Source organism: Rhinolophus sinicus, chromosome 5 (assembly GCF_057876585.1).
Source record: "Rhinolophus sinicus isolate RSI-liver-muscle chromosome 5, RSI-T2T, whole genome shotgun sequence".
In the NCBI taxonomy this organism is placed as follows: Eukaryota; Metazoa; Chordata; class Mammalia; order Chiroptera; family Rhinolophidae; genus Rhinolophus; species Rhinolophus sinicus.
In genome coordinates, this window is record NC_142505.1 from 37,270,431 (window position 1) to 37,295,212 (window position 24,782).

At 35.9% G+C, this 24,782-nt stretch overlaps 1 protein-coding gene across 5 annotated transcripts in view; it reads right to left on the bottom strand.

Annotated features, from left to right (window-relative positions):
- Positions 1-24,782, bottom strand: part of PIK3CB (phosphatidylinositol-4,5-bisphosphate 3-kinase catalytic subunit beta) — a 153,476-nt gene that overhangs the window by 111,752 nt on the left and 16,942 nt on the right. For 3 of the 5 annotated variants that reach the window (XM_019747566.3, XM_088798363.1, XM_088798364.1), the window contains exon 2: positions 14,429-14,533. The exons of the other annotated variants lie outside the window; for them this stretch is intronic. The gene's annotated coding sequence lies outside the window, so the exon portion shown is untranslated. The remainder of the gene's footprint in view (positions 1-14,428; positions 14,534-24,782) is intronic. 5 annotated transcript variants of the gene reach the window in all.

Genomic DNA, 24,782 nt, shown 5'->3' on the forward strand with positions numbered 1-24,782 from the left:
AATAAACTGAATAATTTGTTATCTTAAGAGAATATTTGAATTGTGATAAAACAGACCACGTAACTCTCTAAGACACCTAGTAACAAAATCCTGTTTTCCAACAGTGTGATATATAGATGATGTATTATAGAATTATACACTTGAAACCTATGTAATTTTACTAGCCATTGTCACCCCAATAAATTTAATTTAAAAAATACATAAAAGCTGGAACATGAATACTTAATTTGAATAAATACTTGACATTCTAGTGTATGAGCTGCTAGTAAAACCCAAAAATCTTCCTGCTAATGTGCAATTTTTACTTTAAAAAAAAAAATCCAAATACTTTCGAATTCCAAATACTCATCTGACATTAAGTTTAAACTACATATTATCAGAAAATGGAATGCTCTAAGTGGATTTCACAAAATTCTAATGTAGCTATATGTCATTTGTGTTATATTAGAAATTATATTTTTTCCATTAATTGCATTGCTGTCGTTATTTTTTCCTTTAAAAAGATCCCATTCTCAGCATACTTTGTACTAAAAGAAAGTATTATGTATTCAAATAAGACATTGTGTTTTTTAAATTAAATTAACTTTTGTTATCTGCCCACTTTGGAGTATCAATATTTTTAATTTCTAATTGGTAAGGTGTCTTTCTCTATTCAGGATTTTTATGTGGTAAGGATTTAGGCCTCTCCAAAATCAGAAATCGTAATGGCTAATTCCAGAGGCCTGGAGTCTCTCCACGGTCTGAGGACTGCAATCCAGTTTTTCTATACTGAGATTCCTAGATGATCTTCATCCCAAATAAAATCTTGAAGATCATTCAGAGCAGCAGAATCTCAGCAGTAATATATGCTACAGGACAGAGTGAGAAACCCAATGAATCTCAAAATTCATGGGAAACATCAAATCATAGGGTACTCTACAACTCATACTTTTTAACCTACTTTCTTCTTGCTCCTTCCACTGATAATCATTGAACAAATAATAAAGTTTGAAACAAGTTTGTACATAATAAAAATAATTATTTACATAATGACTTAAAGAATAGATATTTAAATAGATAATTCATATATATAAAGTATATAAATGAAATAGAAATAGAAATTTAGCCATGTAATCCATAACAATGGTACTGCTTCAAAGGGAGAAATTATAAATAGTTTTCTTCAGACCAAATGGGCTGATGAAAAATTCTTAATTCAGCAGATTCTAGATCAAGAATGTTAATAATCTTCCTACAAAGTTTTAAAAAAGTAAGAGTCGTATCACCCCATTATTCCAAATCATACTGCTAGAGTCTAAAATAAAACACTCCATTTCAAATTACTTAAATGGACTTGGGTTAGAATATTTAATTTTTATTAAGCAATGCTAATTAATTTTTTCAGTGTTCTAGTTTTCAATCTGCTCTCTTTTAAATGTTTGATCATGCTCATCAACAAGAAAAAGATAATCAATTATTCTAATTGGATATGTATTTCCAAGAAAGACATGTTTCAACCTGACTACATTCTCTTCTCACCCTGTCCCTTCTCTCTTCCTAAAGCTCAAATGAATAGTATTGTGGACAGGAGAACTAATTGTTAAGCCTATTTCAATCACTGGTTGATCATAACCACGTTTTACGGTACAAGTGATTATTTTCCTAAATAGATAAAATTAACAGGACAAAGACTTACTAACAATATCTAACACAAAATACATAGTGACCTTCTCTAGCCTTTGAAGGAATTCACCTAACATCATGGGCAAGTATTTTCTATTTTTAAACATTTGTATTGTTTAAAATAATACATAAACAAATAGTACCCAATTAATTATTGAAAAGCAAACACCTATTGTAAAGCAAACCACAGTCTAGGTCAAGAAAAACAACACTGCCAGCATCTCCAAGATTCCTTGGGTATTTCTTCCAGATAGCAACTCCCTTCCTCTCCCTAACCTCTCATCACACACTGACTTCTGTGGCAAGCCCTTTTTTGCTTTTTAATCATTATAGTTACTAATACAGGAGTGAAGCAAATAAATCTGGTTTATTAGACACACTTTTGCACCTATGATGCACATACGCATACATATTTTAGACAAAAGTTTCATTGTCTGGACTGTTTCTGTATCTGTTTCTCATTCCAGTAGCAATGGATCCAACAGACTAACCAGGGTGTTCTTTTGAATGTCAACAAGTCTTCATCCCAGAAATGTTATCCAATCAATTCTGGTACTTGTTTATAACAAGTGACATCATGACAATCAGGAATGACTGTATAGCAAAGGGTACCACATGCAAGTGCTGTGAGCCTGAGTCATGAGCCAAATTGTACAAGAGTGTGGTAATGCTGGTGAGTAACTAACCAACAGCCTTCACATCTAGGAACTGAACCAGAGCCAGAAAGCCATCTGGATGGCAAACAGTAACACGAGAAGAATTTTAAATAGCTTACAGCTGTAGAAAAGGCACTATTCCAGACTCTGAACCTTTTACATAGTTTTGTCTGCTGTCATTTTAAAAATAGGTTATAATATATAAAAATTAACAGAGCATCCTAAAATGCTGGCATTTCTTCTAAGCCATTTCAGGATTACTCCTTTGCACACTATGAGTAGACAAGTTGGAAATACGTCTGATCTGTTTGTTCAGACGATGCTCCCCTCTTAAACTGCTGGAGGTAATAAAACAGAGAAAGATAGTAAAGGCTTATACAACTGGTTGAGGTGTGTTCCACCTCAACCCCCACGAAGCTCAACCACAAGAGACGAAGATGGAATACTGAGAAAAGGAAGTATGAAGTACCTGCTTGAATCCCCTAAAGAGGTTTGGAAGGTAGTGTCTGGGGATCAGGAGACCTGACCTGAAAAGTTGAGGCAGCACCACGGTATCGTTGTCGTGAAACCCCCTCACTGCCTCAATGCCCAGCCTACAACGAGTGCACAATAGAATAAGCAACTGGGAGTTACATGGTTTGGAATATAATAATTCATCATAATTCACTATGTCTACATTCCCAAAAGATCTGAAATCTTTATCTAGTTATATGCTTCAACCTCAGTTTTTGGATACTATCCTGTATTTAATTTATAACATTACCCTGTAGTGAATCTATCACACTGTTTCAAAAACCTCAAATATAGCATTATTTTTAAAGCAGCATAATCTTTTTCTAGAGATGAAAACTTTTAAGATCTACTCTCTTGGCTTTTAAATATACAATATATTATTGTTAACTATAGTCACCATGCTGTACGTTACATCCCCATGACTTATTTACAACTGGAAGTTTGTACCTTTTGACCCCCTTTGCTCATTTTGACAACCCCCAAATCCCTGCCTCTGGCAACTACCAATCATTCTCTGTATCTATGAATTTGACTTTGTTTTCTTGTTTTTTGTGTTTTTTGTTGCTTTGATTCCATATATAAGTGAGATCTTACAGTATTTGTCTTTCTCTATTTCACTTAGCATAATGCCCTCAAGGTCCATCCATGTTGTCACAAATGGCAAGATTTTCTTCTTTTTATGGCTGAATAATATCCATTATATATATGTACCACATTTTATCCATTCATCCAAAGATGAACACATAAGTCGTTAAGATGTCTTAGTTAATGTAAATAATGCTGCAATGAACATGAGTGTGCAGAGACCTTTTCAAGTTAGTGTTTTTGTTTCTTTGAATAAATACCCACCCAAAAGTAGCATTGCAGGATCATAGTTTCTATTTTTAATTTTTTGAGGAACTTCCATACTGTTTTCCACAGTGGCTGCACAAATTTACATTCCCACCAACAGTTGATAAAGGATCCCCTTTCTCCACATCCATACCAACGCTTATGTCTTCTCTTTTTGATAACAGCCATTCCCAACAGGGGTGAGGTGATATCTCACTCTGGTTTTCATTTGCATTTCCTTAACAATTAGTGATATGGAGCATCTTTTCATGGAAGGACTGTGAGACGCTAAAGCTGGTTTTCATCACTACTGGCTCCCTCTTAGCTCTCTAGGTCCTGGTTACAAACTGCACGGTGGTCTTGTAGTGAAGGAAAGGAAGCTTATTATGCGAGATGAAATAATTCTGAGGTCATGTGTGCCAACTTGTAGGCACCTGTATTAGTTGCTTCTTAAGTACTAAATGAAGAAAACAGTATGGAGATGCCTAAAACAATTAAAACTAGAGCTGCTACATGATCCAGAAATTCCATTTCTAGGTATTTATCTAAAGAAAACAAAAACACTAATTCATAAAGTTATATGGGCCCCTATGTTCACTGCAGCATTACTAGTAATAACCAAGATATGGAAGCAACCTACGTGTCCATCAACAGATGAATGGATAAAGAAGAAGTGATACATCTATACAATGGATTATTACTCGGCCATAAAAAAGAATGAAATCTTGCCATCTGCAACAACATGGATGGACCTAGAGGGTATTATGCCAAGTGAAATAAGTCAGACATTGAAAGACAAATGCCATACGATCCCATTTATATGTGAAATCTAAAGCATAAAATAAACGAACAAACAAAACAGAAACTAACTCACAGATACAGAGAACATTTTCATGGTTGCCAGATGGGAGGGGGGTTGAGGGGATGGGTGAAAAAAGGGAAGAGATTAAAAAGTACAAATTGGTAGTTACAAAATAGTTATGGGGATATAAAGTACAGCATAGGGAATATAATCAATAATATTTTAATAACTATGTATGGTGTCAGATTGGTACTAGATTTACCACGGTGATCACTTCATAAGTTATATAAATGTCTAATCACTATGTTGTATACCTGTAACTAATATGATATTGTATGTCAACTGTAATTGAAAAGTAAATTATTTAAATAAATAAAATGTATTGGCTAAGATATTAGCAATGAAAGAAAGCTTTAAGTATCCAAACAATCAAGCAGTATTGAAAATTAGCTTCGAAAGACTCGGAGGTACATGATAAAAGAGTTCTGCCTAAAGATCTGGAATGTTTTTCAAACAGGCCCCAAATTCTTTTATATTCCTACTGTTGGGAGTGAGGCCTATGCTCCCTCCCCTTGAATCTAAGCTCTGTGACTGACCAAATGAATAAAGCAGAAATAATGCTCTACTAGTTTCTGCACCTGGGTTTTGAAAACTAGTGGCTTCCATTTGCTATCTCTTAAGACACTTCTTGGTGAGATGCTCATTCTAAGAGCCACGTGTGGGTATTTTGTCCAACCTCAACTGACTACCAGCACCAACAGTCAGACTTTGGAGTAAAGAGGACTTCATGACTCCAGCCCTCAAACTTTTCTCACCCTGAGGCCCAGACATCATGGAACAGAGACAAGCTGTACTTTGTCCAAATTCCTGACCACAGAGCAAGGGCACAACAAAATAGATGTTTTACACTAGTAAGTTTTGAAGTGGTTTGCTACAGCAATCGATAATTGGAACATGATCTATTAGATTAAGAGATTAACTTATGTGTCTATTATGGCCGAGTTAACTCATTTGTTTCTTTAAAAAATATATACACAACACATTTTCTGAAACATGTATTTTTCTCAAGGGCATTTCTCATAAGAAATATTTTCTTCTTATATACAAATAGATTGTGTATATTAGCAAACAAGTTCACCTCTGAAATTAGAATCACTTGGACCAAAATTCTACTGAAATTTAAATGGAACTGAGAAGTAAAAGCGAAATTTAAATTACCTGTGACAATCTTAATACTATCATTTCCCCCAAAAAGGGAGGTATTTGTTAAATGAATTTTTAAAAACGCAACTTCCATTACCCAACTTTGATCTCTCAAATTTCAGTTATAAAAACAACTATCAAGGCAGTTTCCTTGAAATAATAACTGCTGAAACTTAAGAGTCCAAATTTATGAATAAACTGAGGCAAGCTCTAGCCAGGTTCCTTAATTAGATGTTTATAAATATACTTCGTGCTTATATTTTCCAAAGAAAATGTAGAATATTTAAACAGGTTCTTAATTTAGCATTTAAGAAGTAACTAATACAAGTGCCTACAACTTGGCACACATGACCTCAGAATTATTTCATCGCACAAAATAATCTTCCTTCCTCTCACTGCAAGACCACAGTACAGTTTGTATCCAGGACCTAGATAAAGCTACAGAGCTTAAGTAGTCTGGTTGTGGTAATGAACCAGTAGTACTGAAAAACAGCTTTAGCATCTCATATTCCTTCAAAATTGCATTGGAACAAGATGAATGAAAACATAATGGAAACACCTTCCTTGTGCCTTTTAATCTCTAAAAAAGGGTGTGTGTATTAGAAATCTTCTGCTAATAGATCCCTTATTTCATACCTTAGGACCTGAGATCTACAGAAATAAGGTTACTTCCCAGGGCCACTGTGACAGAGACTGCTTTGCTCCTTCCAGTTATGGGAATGTGGCTGGGCACTTGACCGACTAGATACTCCAACCTTCCAAGCTCCTGTGCAGTAAGAAACAGTCATGTACTCAGTTCTCTCCAGGGTAACATTGATTGGAAAAGACCCATCCCACTTTAAGAGACGTGTTTTGGGAAAGTTGGTATGCTGCCTACACTTTTCTCTTCCACTGGTCATAGAGAATGAAAGAGTCATGAGATAGAAGACCTGGAAAAGAACAAACCACCAAAGAGGACAATCCACCTTAGACTGTTCTCTGAGTAAGAAATAAATATCTATTGTGTCTGAGCCATTACTCACTTTCAGTCTGTTACAGCGATATTGGCTTCACGAATTTAGTCAAATACATAGTTTAGGTAGCTGCAAGACCATGATTAAAACCCAATGTCCTCCCTCAGTCACACGCAGTCCAGTGCTCTGTCTACTCAATCACTATTTTTTTCCTTACCACCCTTCTCCATCCAAACAGAAAACAGAATCATGAAGGAGTAGGGGGACAACATTGATGAGAGTACCATTATGACGCCAGCAAATCATTCTCTATTTAAATTCAACAGATTTCATTCTTGTTTATCACCAACTCCGCGCAATGCATGTTTTAATCCCCTGGTAGAAATGAACATATTGACTGCTCTCTTTCTGTTTCTAATTAGAATTACTATATTTTTAACAAGTAAGTGCAGAGGCACAAAGTATGTTGAATTTTAGGCAGCTAAAGCCAAGGGTATATTCCCAGGAAAGGGGAATCTAACACAGAGTTGAAAAAAGAGAAGAAATTAGACAAAGGGAGAAAGAACACATGCGGAAGACCTAAGAAACCTTAAGAATTTGAGGAATTCAAAGATAAGGAACAGAGAGGCAAAAAACAGAGGCAGAATGCTACTGGAGAGCTGGGTAGATCCAGAATCTGGTAGGCCATATAAAGTGTTGCTCTTGATGTAAAGAACAAGAAGAGACTCACTGAAGAATGTTAAAAAGGTAAATAAAAATTGATCAAATAATTTTCATAAATTATAGTGAGAAAATGAGTGTGTAAAGAACACGAACCCAATAGAAAAATGGACAAAATAATTACACAGAAATTTTACAAGAACCAAAAATAAATCATAAACAAATGGGGGCAAAAATGTTCAACCTCATTAGTCACCAAGAAAATATAAATTAAAACCGCAATGGTATGCCATTTCATAGATCACTACTGGTGGGAGAATAAACCGATTCAACCTCTTCCAAAGAGTTTGGTCTCAAAAATTCCACTACTTAGGTATATATCTTAGGAAAATTCTTATCCGAGGATGTCACACATACATGAATGTTCAATGTGGAATTTTTCATAATATCCAAAAACTAGGCAAAATCTAAATGTATATTAATAGATCAATAAATTGTATTGAATATTTTACAATATGAAAGATTAATAAAATACAGCTACACACATCACCATAAATGAACCTCACAATATTAAGAGAAACAAACTTGTTTCTCTTAATATACAATAAATACATACAATATGATTCCATTTACTCAAGTATAAATACAAAGTTAAATATTGTTCAGAGATATAAATGTAGATGATAAAGTTATTCAAAAAGGTAAGGAAATAAATAATTCAGCAAACTGTATCGTTGAGAGAGGGAGGGAAATATGACAGAGGAAGGTATATATGATTGTCTTGGCTGTTAATGCATAGAGGTTTTATTTCTTATTGTTCTTCAAATTATAAATTTAAGTTTTCATGTATTTTTCTGTACGTATGCTAAATGTCACACTTCTTTAAAAATTGACTAATAGCGATAACATATGTAAAGTCCCAAGGCAGCACCCGGCATGGAGAATCCATTTGATGGGAAGCCATTCCCCATTTCCCTCTGCCTATGACCTCAGTACTGGTAATAACCAAACCCAAGCTCCAGATTTTTCCTGTCACCTGTAGTTCTTCCCCTCAGCACTGTTCCCACCTAAGAATCCAGACCATCCTCACCCCCATACTGCTTATAACCTCTGCCTTACCTCTAGATTCTAGGAGGAAAGTGACATTACTAGGAAGGAGTTGTGATCCTGCTAAACTCTATTCCTGCCACCCTTGCTGATACGCAGAGAGTGAGTTCCTGAATGACAGGGAGAGGCTCTTTCATCTTCAGTGCTCTGCACAATGCCTGATACAAGTCCTCGGCAACTATTTGCTGAACAAAGAATAAATACGTACCTGCACTGCAGAGCTATGCTACTAGTGGAAAATAAGATTAAAGTTCAAAATCAGGCTGCTGCTTACTCATAGTCCCCAGGCCCTTTCACAGTTTTAAAGAAGCCTCTCTTGGCTGCTTGCTCAGAATTAACAGAAAGTCGCCTCCAAAGTTGCTTTAAAATCTTTGTATACAAAAATACTGGATTTGTAGTCATGGCTATTTATAATCTCCATTCACTAATAATTCTTAATACTTTGAATAAAAATATAGATCCTTTTTCAAAGTAACATAAATATTTTTCTACTTAAATTTTAATTATAAATTTTATAAAATTATACTTAAAATATACTCTGTATTATGCATAAAACTAGTTAATCCTCCACATAAACAAAACAATGATATTTAATAACATATGTGACTACTTAGGATGCTCTTATATTGGAAAACTGTGTTAACATCAACAAGGCCGACGTTTATGTTGCCCTTTATATACTACTTCTTCTGTCATGTGGCAGTCAAAAGGCTAAGTGAGATGCTTGCAGCAAAGAAAACAGTTTTGAAAGGTCATGCTACGCAGAAAGCCAGAATTTTTTTCACAATATCCTTACTGTCTGTGACAGGCTATATGACAATCCAACCACAGTTATATTCTGAATAAAAGCAAAAGGCATGTTATCCAAGGACCAGAAACAGTAGGCATTCAACAATATAATCTCTATGCACATTTTTTCTAACTGCGTAAACATCCAAAGCAATTAAAGAAAAAGAACCCTGAGGCAAAGACAAAGAACTGGAGGAAGAAGAACTAGTAAAAACTGGAGTGGAAGTATAAACCACTCAGTTTATTCGTAGTGTTCATACAGCATGATGAAAAGCTTCTAAAGTAAAGTTTTCCAAATTAAAGCATCATTTACCAAGGAAAAGCACAATTATAACAATATTGAAGACAGTATGATCTACTTCAAAATTTCTAAATCTTAATGACAATTACAAACAAGGTGTAAACAAAGTTTCAAAAACCTCTCTGCAGGGGCTGTAATCCCAAAAAATCCCATTTTTTCCCTTAATAACTCTTATTAGTCTATTATCCATCTGAACAGCAAGATCAAGATGAAAATTTCTCCAGTTCCTTATAATATTTCCAATCTCAGAGGTTAACAAGTGTGCTCTTTGAAAAGAAAAAATCAGTCTAGCTCATTTAATCATCTAGTCCAATCATGTGAGATCACAGCTATTCCTGCCTAGGAATCAAAACGCATAGCTTTCTCCTAAACCAACTGAAGGTACTTAGTATATTAGACTTCAGAGCCAAGTTACATAGACACAGTACCACAAGTTTCTGGCAAGGCATTATTTTTAAGGCCCCCAAATTTTAATTCCTGTGAGGATCTCTCACTAAAATTTAACAAGAAGATAATCTTGATTACCAGTTCTGACCTCATAGCAGAGCATGAGGATTTGTCTTAATTCCAAAACTACTAGAAAACAACCTATGATCAACATTCTTTTACGAAAATAAATATATTTAAAACATTCTACGGCCTAAAACCAAAAGTACACTATAAACCAAATCCAGGCATAGATATGGAGAAATTGTAATCCTTGTGTATTACCGATGGGAATGTAAATTGCAAATGCTGTGGAAAAGAGTATGGCAGTTTCTCAGAAATGTAAACAGAATTACCATATGATCCAGTAATTCCACTTCTCGGTATATACCCAAAAGAATTAAAAGCAGGGACTCAAACAGATATTTGTACACCCATGTTCACCCATGTTTGGCTATTAACAATAGCCAAAAGGTGAAAACAATCCAAGTGTCCACTGATGGATAGATAGATGGATGGATGGACAGATGGACGAAATGTAATCTATACATGCAATGGAATATTATCAACCTTAAAAAGGACATTGTGATACATTCTACAATGCGGATGAACCTGAAGACATTATGCTAAGTGACATAAACCAGCCACAAAAGCATAAATATTGTATGACTCCACTTACATGAGATATCTAGTATAGGCAAATTCATAGAGACCTCTTGAAAGAATAGCAATTATCAGGAATTGGGGGGGAGAGGGCAATGGGAGTTACTGTTTAATGGGCACAGAGTTGCAGTTTAGGATGATGAAAAAGTTCTGGAGATGGAGAGTGGTGATGGTTGCACATTTGTGAATGTATTTAATGCCAGTGAATTGTACACTTAAAAATTATGAAAATGGTTAATTTTGTTTCATAATTTTAAAAAATCCAAATAAACTTACTCATCTGGAGCGATAAGCCCTCTATGCCTCCAACTCACCTTTCTCTACCCTTTCTACCTCCTTGTAGTATTCAAAAATTGGTTTTATTATACATTCCCTTCTCTTATCATCCCCTTCAGGTACTTCAAACACCTGGCCTCACGCACTGTTCGTTAGCCACAAGTTACACTTCTCAGCTGTCGCTGTGCCTTGCTCTCCTCCCACACCCTCAGCCCTGGGTGTTCATCCCCATCATCACACAAGAAAATCCAAAGGCCGCGCCTGGTCTACAAATTGACCTGCGCCTCCCCTACCTTCACAATGTCAGCCTCTACTACATCCTCCCTCACTAGCACCATTCCAGCCACAGGGCCTCCTACTTCTCCGAGGACACATCCCAGCCCAGCCTCAGAGCCTTTGCAGCCTTTGTGTTTAAGCTCCGCAGCCTTCAAGTCAGCCCCCCACACTCCCTAACCCAAGTACCTACTGGCCTGTTCTCTTACTTCGTTCAGAGCTGTCAGCTCAAATGTCACCTAATCAGACAGGGCTTCCCTAACCACACCGTGTAAAACAGTGAGCCTGTGCCACCCCCATCAATGTCTGCCTTTCCCTAATATATTTCCCTAATATATTTTTCTTAATACTATTCATCACTACCTAACACAGTATATATCTACTTATTGTGTCTCTTCCCCACCTCATTAGAATATCAATTCCGTGAGAGATGGACCTCTGTTTTTGTTGTTGTTTTGTTTTGTTTTTGTTTTTTGGGGGACCTCAGTTTTGGTTGATTGCGGGAACCCTGACAGCTAACACAGTTCTTGGTATATTACTACACGCTCAATACATGTGTACTGGAGCAAGCGTGGCCTCCAGTCCCTCGATGCATTCCCTTTAACCAAGCCTGCATCCCACAGACAGTTATTTCAACCACCAATGTCAAATTTCTCATTTCCATCTAAAAGGTTATACTAGCTACATTCACACTGCCTGCGATGTCATGCTACTTTATAAACTGAGCCTTTACTACTACTGCTCAGCAATCCTTTCTATTCTATCCCAGTGATCAGATTAAGTTTCTCCACCATCTCTGGCCTGGTCAATTCCAAAAGCCTTTTAACTGACCTTCCTGCTTCCCCTCTACTTCTATATCCATCTTCAATAAAGTAGTCAGAGAAATCTTTAAGACATGTATTATATCATGACACTTTTCTGCTTAAAACCTTCCTTAAAAGACTGCTCTTGAATCTAGACTCCTTACTATGGCCGTAAAGACCGACACGGCGTGGCCTGACCAACTCCCTCTCATGACACTACAGTGCTCACCCACTCTGTTCCAGACCACTGGACTCCTTCCCATTCCTTTAGCACATCAAGCTCGTTCCCACCTTGCAGTTTTTACACTAGCTTGATTTTCAAGTGACTGAATTCTTGTCTTTCACACCTTACCTTAAAGTCACCTCCTCAGAAGTAGCCACCCGGTCACTTTATCAACTGCCCTGTTTTAATTCTCTTCAGATCATATTACGATTTGGTATTTTTCTTACTCATTTCAATGACTGCAATCTTGTCTGTAAGAGTGCCTGGCACAAAGCAGGTGTTCAATAAATATTTGGTAATTACTCTACAATGCTTTTCCTAAATGTTTCCTTCTCCCAGGATACCAACCTCACCACTGATTAACTATATGCCTAGTAGATAACCTCAATCCCTACCTTTTTCAAAAAGTGAGGTTCTAGTTTTTTTCATCTTTGCTTAAAAGTTCCTTCATTCACACTCTCTTCCATTCGCCTGATTTTTAAGCAGAAAGATTGCTACTCTTTTGTAAAAGTTAAGCTCTTTGCCCGTGTCTTTGATCTCAAACCATCTTACCTTCTCTGGGCAATTAATCACTCTAATATTTAAACTACTCTACATGTTTAAACTACTCTAATGGATCATTCCCTTTTACCTAAAATATACTAGGTGCTAATGCTAAAATATACTAGGTCTTTTCCTGTGTGGCTAACTCCTCAAAATGATCACCGTCCAACTTCATGCACAACCTCATTGAAAAGCATTCTACTTTATTCTTCCTCCTGTGTATTTTGTAAAACCTCTAACTTAACCTCTTACAACTCATTCTGGTCTACTCAATCTGTTCTCTCAGTTACCGATAACCTCTTAATAATTAAATTCAATGACCCTTTCTAGGGTATTAAAATCCTTAATCTTTCTACAGCATCGCATCCTTCCGAAGAGCCTCTCCCTAAAATTCTTACTGTGCTTTGAAGAGAAACACTGCATGATTCTGGTTTCCTTCATACCTTTTCTCTTATTTTTCCTTTACTAATTGTTTTTAACAACAGCCACTCATTTACAACAGGCACTTCCTAAAGTTCAGTGCCTTTATCTTTCGCTCTCTGCTCTCTGCTAGGATACTGGAAATGTTATCTACTTCCACAGCTTAAATCATATGTGAATTACTCCAAATTCTGCACCTTCAGGCCCAAAATTACCTTTTCCTAAGTTTCAGTCTCATGTTTCCACAACTGAGGAGATTGGATTCTCAAAGTTCTACCTCTACCAGTACCTCAAAAATCAAAATGTGTCTAATAGAATTCACCATGTTACAATTTGTCCCACCCTCTCACCCCCAGTACCAGTCTTTCTTCGTGGTTTCCTTACTTCTGTTCATGGTACCATCATACTTCCAAACACGAAAACTCAAAATCTTAGATTCGTTTATATGACTTTTCTGTCACATTTTCCCTGCGAAATCTACCTTGCAAAATGAACTCACAGCTCCCTGACTTCCACTCCCACCACTCACTCAGGTATTCATGATTTCACTTCTTCAGCACCTATCATTGCTGTAATTAACCAATTCATTTCATGACTACTTATTAAACACCTAACTTGCCTGCTAGACTAAAAGCTCAGTCTAGCAGGCAACATAACCTCAGGCAGGGAATGTCAGTCATTCACAGTACACCTAGGGTGGACCATGTTACTTATCCAAACCAGTAGACTTGAGAGTAAAAGAGGACATTAAAAATAGTTGAGTAATTACGTAATATTATGTGTCAATTATATCATAAAGTTGGAAAAAAATAGTTGGGCATTAACAGATCTACAAGAGCCTTAAACCAGGATATGTGGTCACACTATTTATAACGTCAGAGCTTAGAGAAATGATCCCTGCATCCTAAGTACATAATACATATTGGTTTAATAAATAAATTAAGAGCTGAAATATTCACTTTATCACCGCTTCATTCTTTACTCCATTGCAAGCTTATTTTCAGCCACAAACACTGTCCTGAAACGGGCCCCACTGGGGCCAACAATAACCTCCTCAAAAAAGCTTCTTCAGTTTTCAATTAACCTCTCTAAAAAGCTTTCAATACTACTGGCCCCTCCTCTCTCTTTCATGAAGCTCTGTTAACTCTGTGGTAAACATAATCCTAAATATACAACTGTCTTAAAACAAGGCCTACAATCCTCCCTCGCTCCCTCCACCCCAGATAAACTAAAAGATTTAGAATCTAACCAATATTCACATTTTCCTTCTATATTTAACTTCTGGAAAAATTAAGTAATGAAAGATACAAAATTGGATACTTACCTGGAAATGGTAGCCCCCATTTCAGTCTTTTAGGAAAACAGATGGCATTACTTATTTTTTAAAAGTGAAGTTTTCATGGAAGACTTTTTCAGATTAGAAGATACGCTACAAAAAAAAGGGTGAAAATAAAAGGTATTAATGCTTAAATGGGCTAAATTAAAAACAAATAAATTTTATTATTTATATGCCATTTAATTGCTTATAACTCTACATTTTTAATATGGGGAAAATACAGAAAACACATGAATCACAATATTAAAATACGGAACATCAGAAATGGAAGGGACTTGGGGGGTAGTCAATTAGCTCAGTTGGTTAGAGCATGGTGTTAGTAACACCAAGGTTGCTGGTTCAATCCCCACATGGGCCACTGTGAGCTGCGCCCTCTTAAAAAAAAAAAAAAAAGAACTGGAAGGGACTTAAGTGGACATCCTATGTAACTAAATGCTCTCATTTAGATTACCCCCTTTCTTGAAACCTCTTTTCTATAATAAGCTAGTTTCTTTTGACTTCTCAATCCATTCTTCTATCTACATCATAAGCTGCTAACTACAATAGGTTATTTCATTTTCCCTTTTCTTCTTTAATACTTCATACAAAATATGCATCTAAACAAGCATATAATGAACAATGCAAATCACCATCCCATACCAATAACATTACATCCACCTATGTGCTCCTCTCATTCCAACCTTTTATCCTGAATACTTATTATCCCATTACTTTTTAAAAAATAACTGTCATACATGTATATAACCCTAAATAATACTTTTTGTCCCCTGCTCCCTTTTTCAGCTTGATAAACAGGTATGCTGTATGAAGTCTCCAGGGACTTGAATTCTTTCACTCAATATTTTTCTAAGATTTACCTATGTTACATTTTTATTGCTCTATAGTATTTCATTATATAAATATACCACATGTATTTATCCATTCTGTTGATAGACATTTGGATGGTTTATAGTTTTTTGCTTTTTATCAATATTATTATACATGTCTGCAGGTAACACTTGAACAAGAATTTATTGAGGGCATGCTTTAAACCTAAGTGGAATTGGTGGATCACAGGACATACAAATTCCCAACTTTACCAAAAATGCCAAATTGTCTTCCAATTGTATCACTTTACCAACGCACCAGCAGTATATGAGTTGGTAACATACTCTCTCTAATACTTGGTAAAGTTAGATTTCTTAATTTGTAGCAACATAGAACATATAAAAGAGTGTCACACTGTGATTTCGGTTGTATTTGCTTAATTGGGTTGAAGATCTAATGACGTTGAGTACCTTTTCATGTTTATTAATTATCTATGTTCCTTTCTGTGTTCCTTTGTTCACAGCTTTTGGCCATTATTATTGGGTTGTCTTTTTCTTATTAATCAGTAGGCTTTATCAGGACCAGGACTGGATACATAACTTGCAAGGACCACTTGCAAGTAAAATAAAAAAGCACAGCCACTTATTCAAAAATTAAGAATTTCAAGAAAGTGACAGCTTATCATTAAAATAAGTGTGCGGTCCTGTGTGACTACACAGGTTGTTCCTCTATGAAGGTAGCCCTGCTAAGGACACTAATTCTCTATTGCATGTATTACAATTATTGTTTTCCAAATTTGTGGTTTACCTTTTCATTTTCTTTCTGGTGTCTTTAGATGAATATTAATTTTAATGTGGTCAAAAACATCAATTATTTTTAGTTGACTCTTCTGTCTTGTTGAGAAAATCCTAGTCTTCATAAAGTTTTATGACTTTGTCTTTCGGTTTGAGCCCTAAAACATGGGTGCTTTCTAAGGATCAGTGAGTGAGCTCATAGCCCTTTCCTCCCAGCCATTAAGTCCCATTCTTCGCTAACAACATTTTCTAGGACTTCATGACCTTTATGATAGCAGCATCCTAGTCAGTATCATTTAACTCATTTCTGGGAAATCCTACTCAAAGTGGATTAGACCTGCATACCAAGTTTGGAATTATTTACATTTGTCAGTAGTACTCCAAGTCAAAAATTTTAATAAAAATTTCAAGCACCTAATTAGAACATTTTACATTTAAATGAAGGGAGAAAAGGCTGAAAAAAAATCTTCAAGTTTCATAAAATTAGTAGCAATCAAAGGAGAGCATAATTGTTGCTATTGAAGTTGAAAACCTTTTTCATTTTGTACCTCCAAAATAAAATTCAGCTAGGGAGCAAGTAATTTAATAGTAGTCTTGGTTTCTTTGTTTTTCAAATAAGGACAATAATACTCTTTTCAAAGTGAGAGAAACGCTATAAAACAAATTTTGAAACAATGTCAAAATATATCAAACTGCTTACTTTCCCAAAAGTAAGGGAACCAGTCAACTCAAAAAGAACCAATTTGCTGGTGCATGATGTTGACAGTGGGGGAGGCTGTGTGTGGGGGGCAGGGATATATGGGACTCCCTGTACTTCCTGCTCAATTTTGCTGTGAACCTAAAACTGCTCTAAAAAATTATGTCTATTTAAAAAGGGAATAAGTAAAGGAAATGCTTCAACTGCACCCCCCAAAAAAAATCAATTTGACACAAAATCGGCTAATAATGAACGGAAGTATATTGTTTACTGTTCTTGCGCAGTCAACAAAATCACTCTGATTTCATCAAACACAGAATTCAAAAAAGTTTATTCTTAAAATTCCTAATAATGCTTTACGCATAAGCAATGTTATTAATGACCTTACACGTGAAGATCCACTTACATAACTTCATTGTGAAAAGAAACAGAATTTATTAGAAGGAAAAACTTCTGGACAAATAACAAGTGTCCATTAAACCTTAAAGAGGTGGGGGGGGTGGAATTTCAAAAGTTCACCCAAGCCCTGAGAATGGCCCATGACCAAACCAAACCCCTACCCAAGTTCTATCTCTGGTCTGAGTTCAAGTAAAAGTACTTTTCTACAAAACAAAACCAAAAAAACACACTATGCCTGAATCATGCAATTTATATTATAATTCAAGAGCTGGCTAAACTATTCTATTTAAGTAACAATCATTTCAAATTCCCACCCTCCACCCACAAATAAACAAGCCAAACGATCCCAATTCTAAACTCATGTCGTGGTAGAGATGCTCATCTCCCTGTTCCTAACTACTGAACCGGGAAGACTCCCAGAGCACTGCCACAAAGTCCTAGACCTACAGCAAAAGAATGTAATTTCTACTCCACCATTTATTTTTACAAAACTAAATTAGACCAGTCAAAAATATGCTTTGATACTTATTACCCAAGAAATAACCAGATTAAGATTGTTAGTGAATGAGTTTCTCAATCTATCTTTTTTATTTTTATTTTTAACAAATGGAAATTATTTATCATGGCTTTCTTTTAAAATATGTTTTTTTAAAAAACCAATATACCCAATTATCGGGGGGAAATGGGCAGTCTCATTAGTGCTCCAGAAAATTAAAATTAAAACCACAATAAGATACCACTATATACCCAGCAGAATAGGTAAAAAAATTAAAGAAACTAACAATACCTAGGATTGCCAAGGATATGAGCAATGGAAATTCACATACCTTATACATGACACAGGATTTCCACCTTACATATACATCCAAAAAAAATGTGGACACATTTCAACAAAAGATAGTTACTACAATGTTCACAGCAGCATTATTCAGAATAGCCAAAAACTGAAAACCCAAAACAAAATGGATAAATTATGATATATTATCACAATGAAATACTATATTGCAATGAAAATAAATTACTTATAACTTTATAAAACTGAACTGATATATAAAAATATGTAAGATATAATGCAAAAAACATAAAGTACAGGGCAGTTGGTCTAATGTGCTTCTGGCAGAGGGGTAAAGATGTAAAGAAATAAAAACTCTATTATTAATATTTGCTATGTGTATAACAGACATTGAAAGATTACACAAGAAACTGGGCTTTTTTCCTGGGCAGAATGAGATGTTCGGAGGTTGAGTGGATATGATTTGGGTAGTTGGGAATGGAGTAGGAGACCATTTATCTTTTTATTCTTTTTAGTTTTGAACCACGGGGATCTATTATATACTATAAATGTAAATAATCCATAAAAAGGATTCAAATACCATAGATATATATACACATTTTTTTTAAATCAATTAAGATGTGTGCACCTAAATTACAAAACGCTATTTCAGGGAGCAGCCAGATGGCTCAGTTGGTTAGAGCGCGGGCTCTCAACAACAGGGTTGCCGGTTCGAGTCCCACATGGGCCAGTGAGCTGCGCCCTCCACAACTATATTGAAGACAACGAGCTGCCGATGAGCTGCAGGAGGGGCGGCCGAATGGCTCGGTTGGTTAGAGCACATGCTCTTAACAAGGTTGCTGGTTCAATTCCCACATGGGATGGTGGGCTGCGCCTCCTGCAACTAAAGACTGAAAACAGCGACTAGACTTTGAGCTGAGCTGTGCCCCCACAACTAGGCTGAAGGACAATGACTTGACTTGAAGCTGATGGGAGCTGGAGAAACACACTGTTCCCTAATATTCCCCAATTTAAAAAAAAATTTTAATGTATTTATTAAAAAAAAGATATTTCAGCAACAAAAATAATTTCCAAATCCCTCAAAAAAATAAAAACCACAAGTATGCCTCAAACACACATAAAAAATGAGAACCACTCTTTTACATATCATAAGAATGACAATATGGCATTGTCCATCTCATTAAGTAAGCTACGTGGAGCAACTTGCAACTACACATAACAGGTAAATCTAACAAGCATATTGTTGAATAAAAGACATCAGATACAAAGTCACTCCTACTCTATGATTCCATATATGTGATATTCAAAAAATGAGCAAAACTAATCTATGGTGTTGCCAGAACAGTGATTACCTTTGGAAAAGAAGTAAGCAATAGTAATGGAGAGTTCCTGGACTCCTAACATTTTTCTACTTCTTGGTGGTGGTTACATGGGTCTGTTTCAGTTGTGGTAAGTCATGATGTTATATATACATTGATGATTTTTTACCTTTTACTACACTGAAAAAAGTTAAAAGGAGAAAAAAATACACTGAACTACTATTTCACATCTGCCATACTAACAAAAAGGACTGATAGTATCAATTGCTTTTGACAATGGGGAACAACCAAAACAGTTTACCTTCAAGTTGACACTGTAAATTAGCATGACCTCTTAGGAAAAGATTCTACTATTATCTAACATATTTCATCAATTTTAAGCTGAAGTTTTTTCCACATTTTAACACCTCTGATATAGAAATGTACCTTACAGTCACTCTAAGTCAGGCAGCAGGTATGATCCACTGGTCACCACTGCCTACAAATGTGAACGTATTTCTTTTTCCTGATGGACTAGTAAGACAACTACAACCCACTAATATTTCAGTACACAAACCATGTAAGGACCATTTGAAGTTAAAATAAATATCCTGGCTGTGGTCTGAAATCTTTATTGACATCTTCTGGTGTCACCAAAACCCCCAGAATGAGGTCAGAGGCTTATGAAAATCCATCTCACTATAACCTTAAGACTTATACACTCTGCTATACATGTTTTACTTGGATGGGGGCGGGGGGGAAGATGTGTAAGTAAGGATAACATCATTTTTGCTTCAAAACTCCGTGATATAGTTAAGTTCACAGAAAAAAAAAGTGTCTTAAAAATATGAACACTCTTACCCTCATTCATTAGAAAAATGCAAACTACAATGAAACACTATTTTCAACTAACCAATTTGGCAAAAATCCTGGTTTGCCACGTTACTTTGTGGGCAAAGCTGTGAAGAAATACACATTATCCATCCACCATACCAACGACAGCAAAACAGTAATTATATAAATTATGTGAAGGATGTAACTAACCTACTCTGGTAAATATTTTGCAATATATACATGTACCAAATCATCACATTGTACACCTTAAACTTACACAATGTTACACGTCAATTAAATCTCAATAAAATTAAGGGAGGAGAAATACACATTATCCCTTGTTATCAGTGGAAGAGCCTGGATCCAAACATAAGGGCAATTTGGCAATACCTATCAAAATTGCAAAGATATACACAGCCTTCGATTAGTAATATCACATCTGAATTTATTCCATAATTATATACTTGAATATGGGCAAAATGACACACGTACCAGGTAATTCATTGCAACACTGTTACAATAACAAAAAACTGGAAACAACCCAAATGTCTACCATTAGAGAACTGATTAAACAAATTACCCAAAGGGAAACATACAAGTTAAGAAACAAAACAAAACTATATACTCTTTGAAAAGATCTTCTGTGACGATCTCCATTATTAAGGAAAAATCACAATGTACAAAGGGTGGAAAGACCAATTTGCAAAACAATAGTATAATAACATGCCACCTTTGGACTTGGTGGGCTCTTAAGTTAAGATAGAAAGAAATAAGAGTCTATATTTTTATTTTCTTTATATAAAGAAACTCTAGGAAGATGCATAAAAGACTAAGAAATAGTTATCTGGGCTGAGTGGAGTGTTGAACGAATGGGGTGAACAGGAACAGTGTCACGGCTTGGGGCTAGAGGTCAGAGAGTTTCCATTGTTTAACTTTTTATATTGAAAAGTTTTTAATCCCATAAGACTCTATTACTACTATACATAGATTAGTAAATTAATAAGCCAAAATAGGATCCAAATACTATCAACAAACATACACAATGACAGGAACCATTCTTTTACCATCTCTGTAACTAAGACCCGAGCGTTGCCCATCTCACTGAGGTCTGTAGTGTGACCTTGTCCAAATGGATTACGTCATCAGCCCAAGATCTCTTAACACTAGTCTCCCTGAGAAAGGATATTTTCTCCGTAATTCCCTTTTGCTTCTCTTAAGGTCAGGGTGAACCTTTTCTCCCCAAGTTACATAAAGCCTCATGTCTCTTCTGAACAAAAGCTTCACTTAAGGGTTCTCTCACTCTCATCTGTAAGTCCAGGAGTTATTCTTTTCTACTTACCACCAATTCTTTATTTTTATATATATATATATATATATCACATTGTGCGTTCACCACCCAGGCTTACCAGCAATTCTAATAACTAAGTCAAGGTCTAATAAATAAGGGAAACCTACAAAAGGGAGACATCCAGAGTTTGCCACCAATAATGTCTCCTCCTTACAACTAAATCAGTGAGATAACCCCTACTCTGAATTGTCCTCCATAGTAAATTCTAGCATCCACCTCTCTTTTACCTAAAATGTAACACACTATTTGACTAAATTCTGGTAACACCAAGATTAAGTATGAGAGTATGGGGTCCAAACCTCTGGTGCCCGTGCAGCTGCTGCTCATTCCAGCATCCTGTCCATCAGGCCAGCTCATATACACCTGCAACAGTTCAGGTGACATTTTCTTTAGGGCCATTCCTGATCCCATAAGGCTCATTCCTATGGGATCCTGCTGTGAACTATATGTATCTCACTTATTACAGTGCATTTCAAATATTAGTTTACCTGTCTCCCCTACTGGACTCTGAATTCCTCAGGACAAGGGGAAAGTCATATTCATATTTATAATCCAAGTAACTACCAAAGCACCTTTGAATATGGCAGGTAATCAAAAATGTTCACTGAATGAATTGAAGAAACTACACACATAGACAAATTGTGAGTGTGGCTGAAATCTCACTTAATGTTCTGCTTAACCCCAAAAGGCATTTTACTTCATTCAGTCCCTGTTTTGAAGGAAACAGAAACTCCAATTCTTTTTCCTTAGTTAAATACATCAATATCTTAAATGTAAAGTTTCGTACATAAAACAACTGAAAATATCAAGTATACATCTCAATCACTTCAGAAGTGTTGCATAGAACTACATAAAATGTATGTCTTCAAAAGGTAAAGAAAAAAACAGCTGATGTTAGAGTGCCAAATTTTTATGACCTTTTATTCATTTTTTATTGTAAAGAAATTATGAGGTATATGATTAAAGAAATACAGATATATAAAATCTTCTAAGAAGGTAGACAAAGTTATAGGGACCAGGTTTTTTCCACGCAGGGAAAAAATCCACTAACTGATACGGGCTTTCCCATAATGAGCTGTCCCAAGTGGCCTGAGGAAGAGGAAGTAGAAAATAGAATAATCAACTATTCACATATACCAGGGGTGTGCAAACTTTTTTCAACGTTCTTCACCAAGGGCCATATGCAGTAAAATACACAAACAGCCGGGCCACTCACTCGAGGTGAAGTACGTATTGCCTCACCTGGTTTATTTAAGTAAACTAAATATATTTTTGGAATTTGCTGTGGGCCAATTAACAATGGATTGTGAGCCACAGTTGGCCCGCGGGCCGCAGTTTGGACACCCCTGACATATACCCAATTGTATGGCAGGTAGGTATTTACAATCCAGGATAAGTTTTCAAACTTCATCAAATACTGGTAAAAACTGGGAACCAAGGAGAAAACAAACTATACGGATGCTTCTAGTTAACCCTAAACCTCTCTTCAAAATCCAGGAATTCAGTATCTTTTTATTTTCTATGAGAGAATAAGAAAGAGTAGACAGAACTAGGAAATATACGCGTATACATGTATACCGACACATGCATACAAACATCTACATTTCTGTGTCTATCTAAAAAGACCACAAATTCATACTATCTCAGATTCCAATCCAAAACTACAATAACAATGCTCATTCAAGCCTTATTTATAACTTCCATTACCACAGTGATAAATCTAACTAACTCTTATCATCTTCAATATATTGAAAAACTTGCTCAATCCTAAAATGCACATACAGCAGTTATGAAATTCCTAATTTACTCCAGTATGAAAAACAATTACACAGTTCAGTATTTGTTTACAGAGTTTTTGTTTTAGCCTGGGGTTCATAGTCAAAATTCTGTGTAGTTAATTGGTTTAGTTTTTTTTTATTCTCCCTTTCAATGTGTTATTCACTAGAAACCCACGTAGGTTCATTCATTTGTATTTCACTTGGGTTTTTTTCTCTTCCCATTCTGACAGATTTTATGTATTTGTTTCTGATCATGTGAAATACTAATGTAGACTCAGAAACACATCCCTCTCTCCATCCCTCCTCCTCCATTCCCAGCCCCTTCATCCTTTCCACACTGTACCCACCCAAATCCCGCGGGAAACCAATCTCATTAGTTTTTGGCTTATCCTCCCTGGGTTTATTTTTCAGTAAGTGTGCAAATACGTATCTATATTCTTGTTTCCCTCTTTGCCTTACCGTTTTAGGTAGCATACTGTAGTTACTCTTTTGCACTCTTTTTCATTAACAATATGTCTTAAAAATTACTTTATATCAGTTCATAGAGATCTTCCTCACTCTTTTCTTTACATCTGCACTGTACTCCACTGTGTGGATATACCACTGCTTATGGTTAGATTGTTTCCAGTATTTTCACAGCGCTACAATGTAAACTATTAATATACTTCTGTTCTGTTCCCCCTCAAACACCATCTCAGCCAAAAACAAAGACAAAAAAACTGGTTCTACCTCCAAAACATACCAAACTCACCGAACACTGCCATTAACCCTGACACAGCCACGCTCTAAGCCATTATCAGCATTTCTTGGCTACTCTGCTCCAACACCCTCCTAATCAGTCGCTCTGCATCCACTCTAGCCTCTCTACAATTCATCTGTGCCACAGCAACTAGAAAGTACCTGGTACAGAATAATTTAGATCACTGCAATTCCTTGCTTAAAACTTTCCAAAAGCTTCCCATTGTAACCCTGAGTTGCAGCTATGCCCTACAAGACCGTATATAATCTGGTATCTATCTACTTCTGACCTCATCTTCCACTCTCTTACTCATTCACTACTCTCTGACCATACTGGTTTTGCTTTCTGTTCCTCACATACTGTGTTCCTACCTTAGGGCTTTTTGTACTTGCTTTTCTTTCAACTTGGAATGTTCTGCCCCAGGTCATTTACCACCTTCTAACATTCATCATTTCTCAACTCAAAAGTTACCTCTTTTAATAGTTTTTCTGTGTATCACCTGGGTCATTCTTCTAGATGACAAAGGGGTTCTACAGAAAGTAACCTCACAGGGTGATCTAATCAAAAATTCCTAACTGGGCAGATCATGGTGAGGAGTCTTGCCCCAGACATATAACTTAGTAAAAGGTTTATCTTTGCTTTAAGCAAGCCCCTTCTATTGTTTTTGTGAATCTAGGTTATAACACACCTTTCAAGTGCCTCTTTTCAGACAGAGACCACACTCAAGAGAGAACATAATCTTGTTAACTATCCTCTAATCCAATCCCCATCTTGCTTTCTTCCACCTTCATGTAACCTTCCTTACTTTCCCTCCTTAATTCCAAATGCATAAAAGAAGGTGCAAACTATCATTCC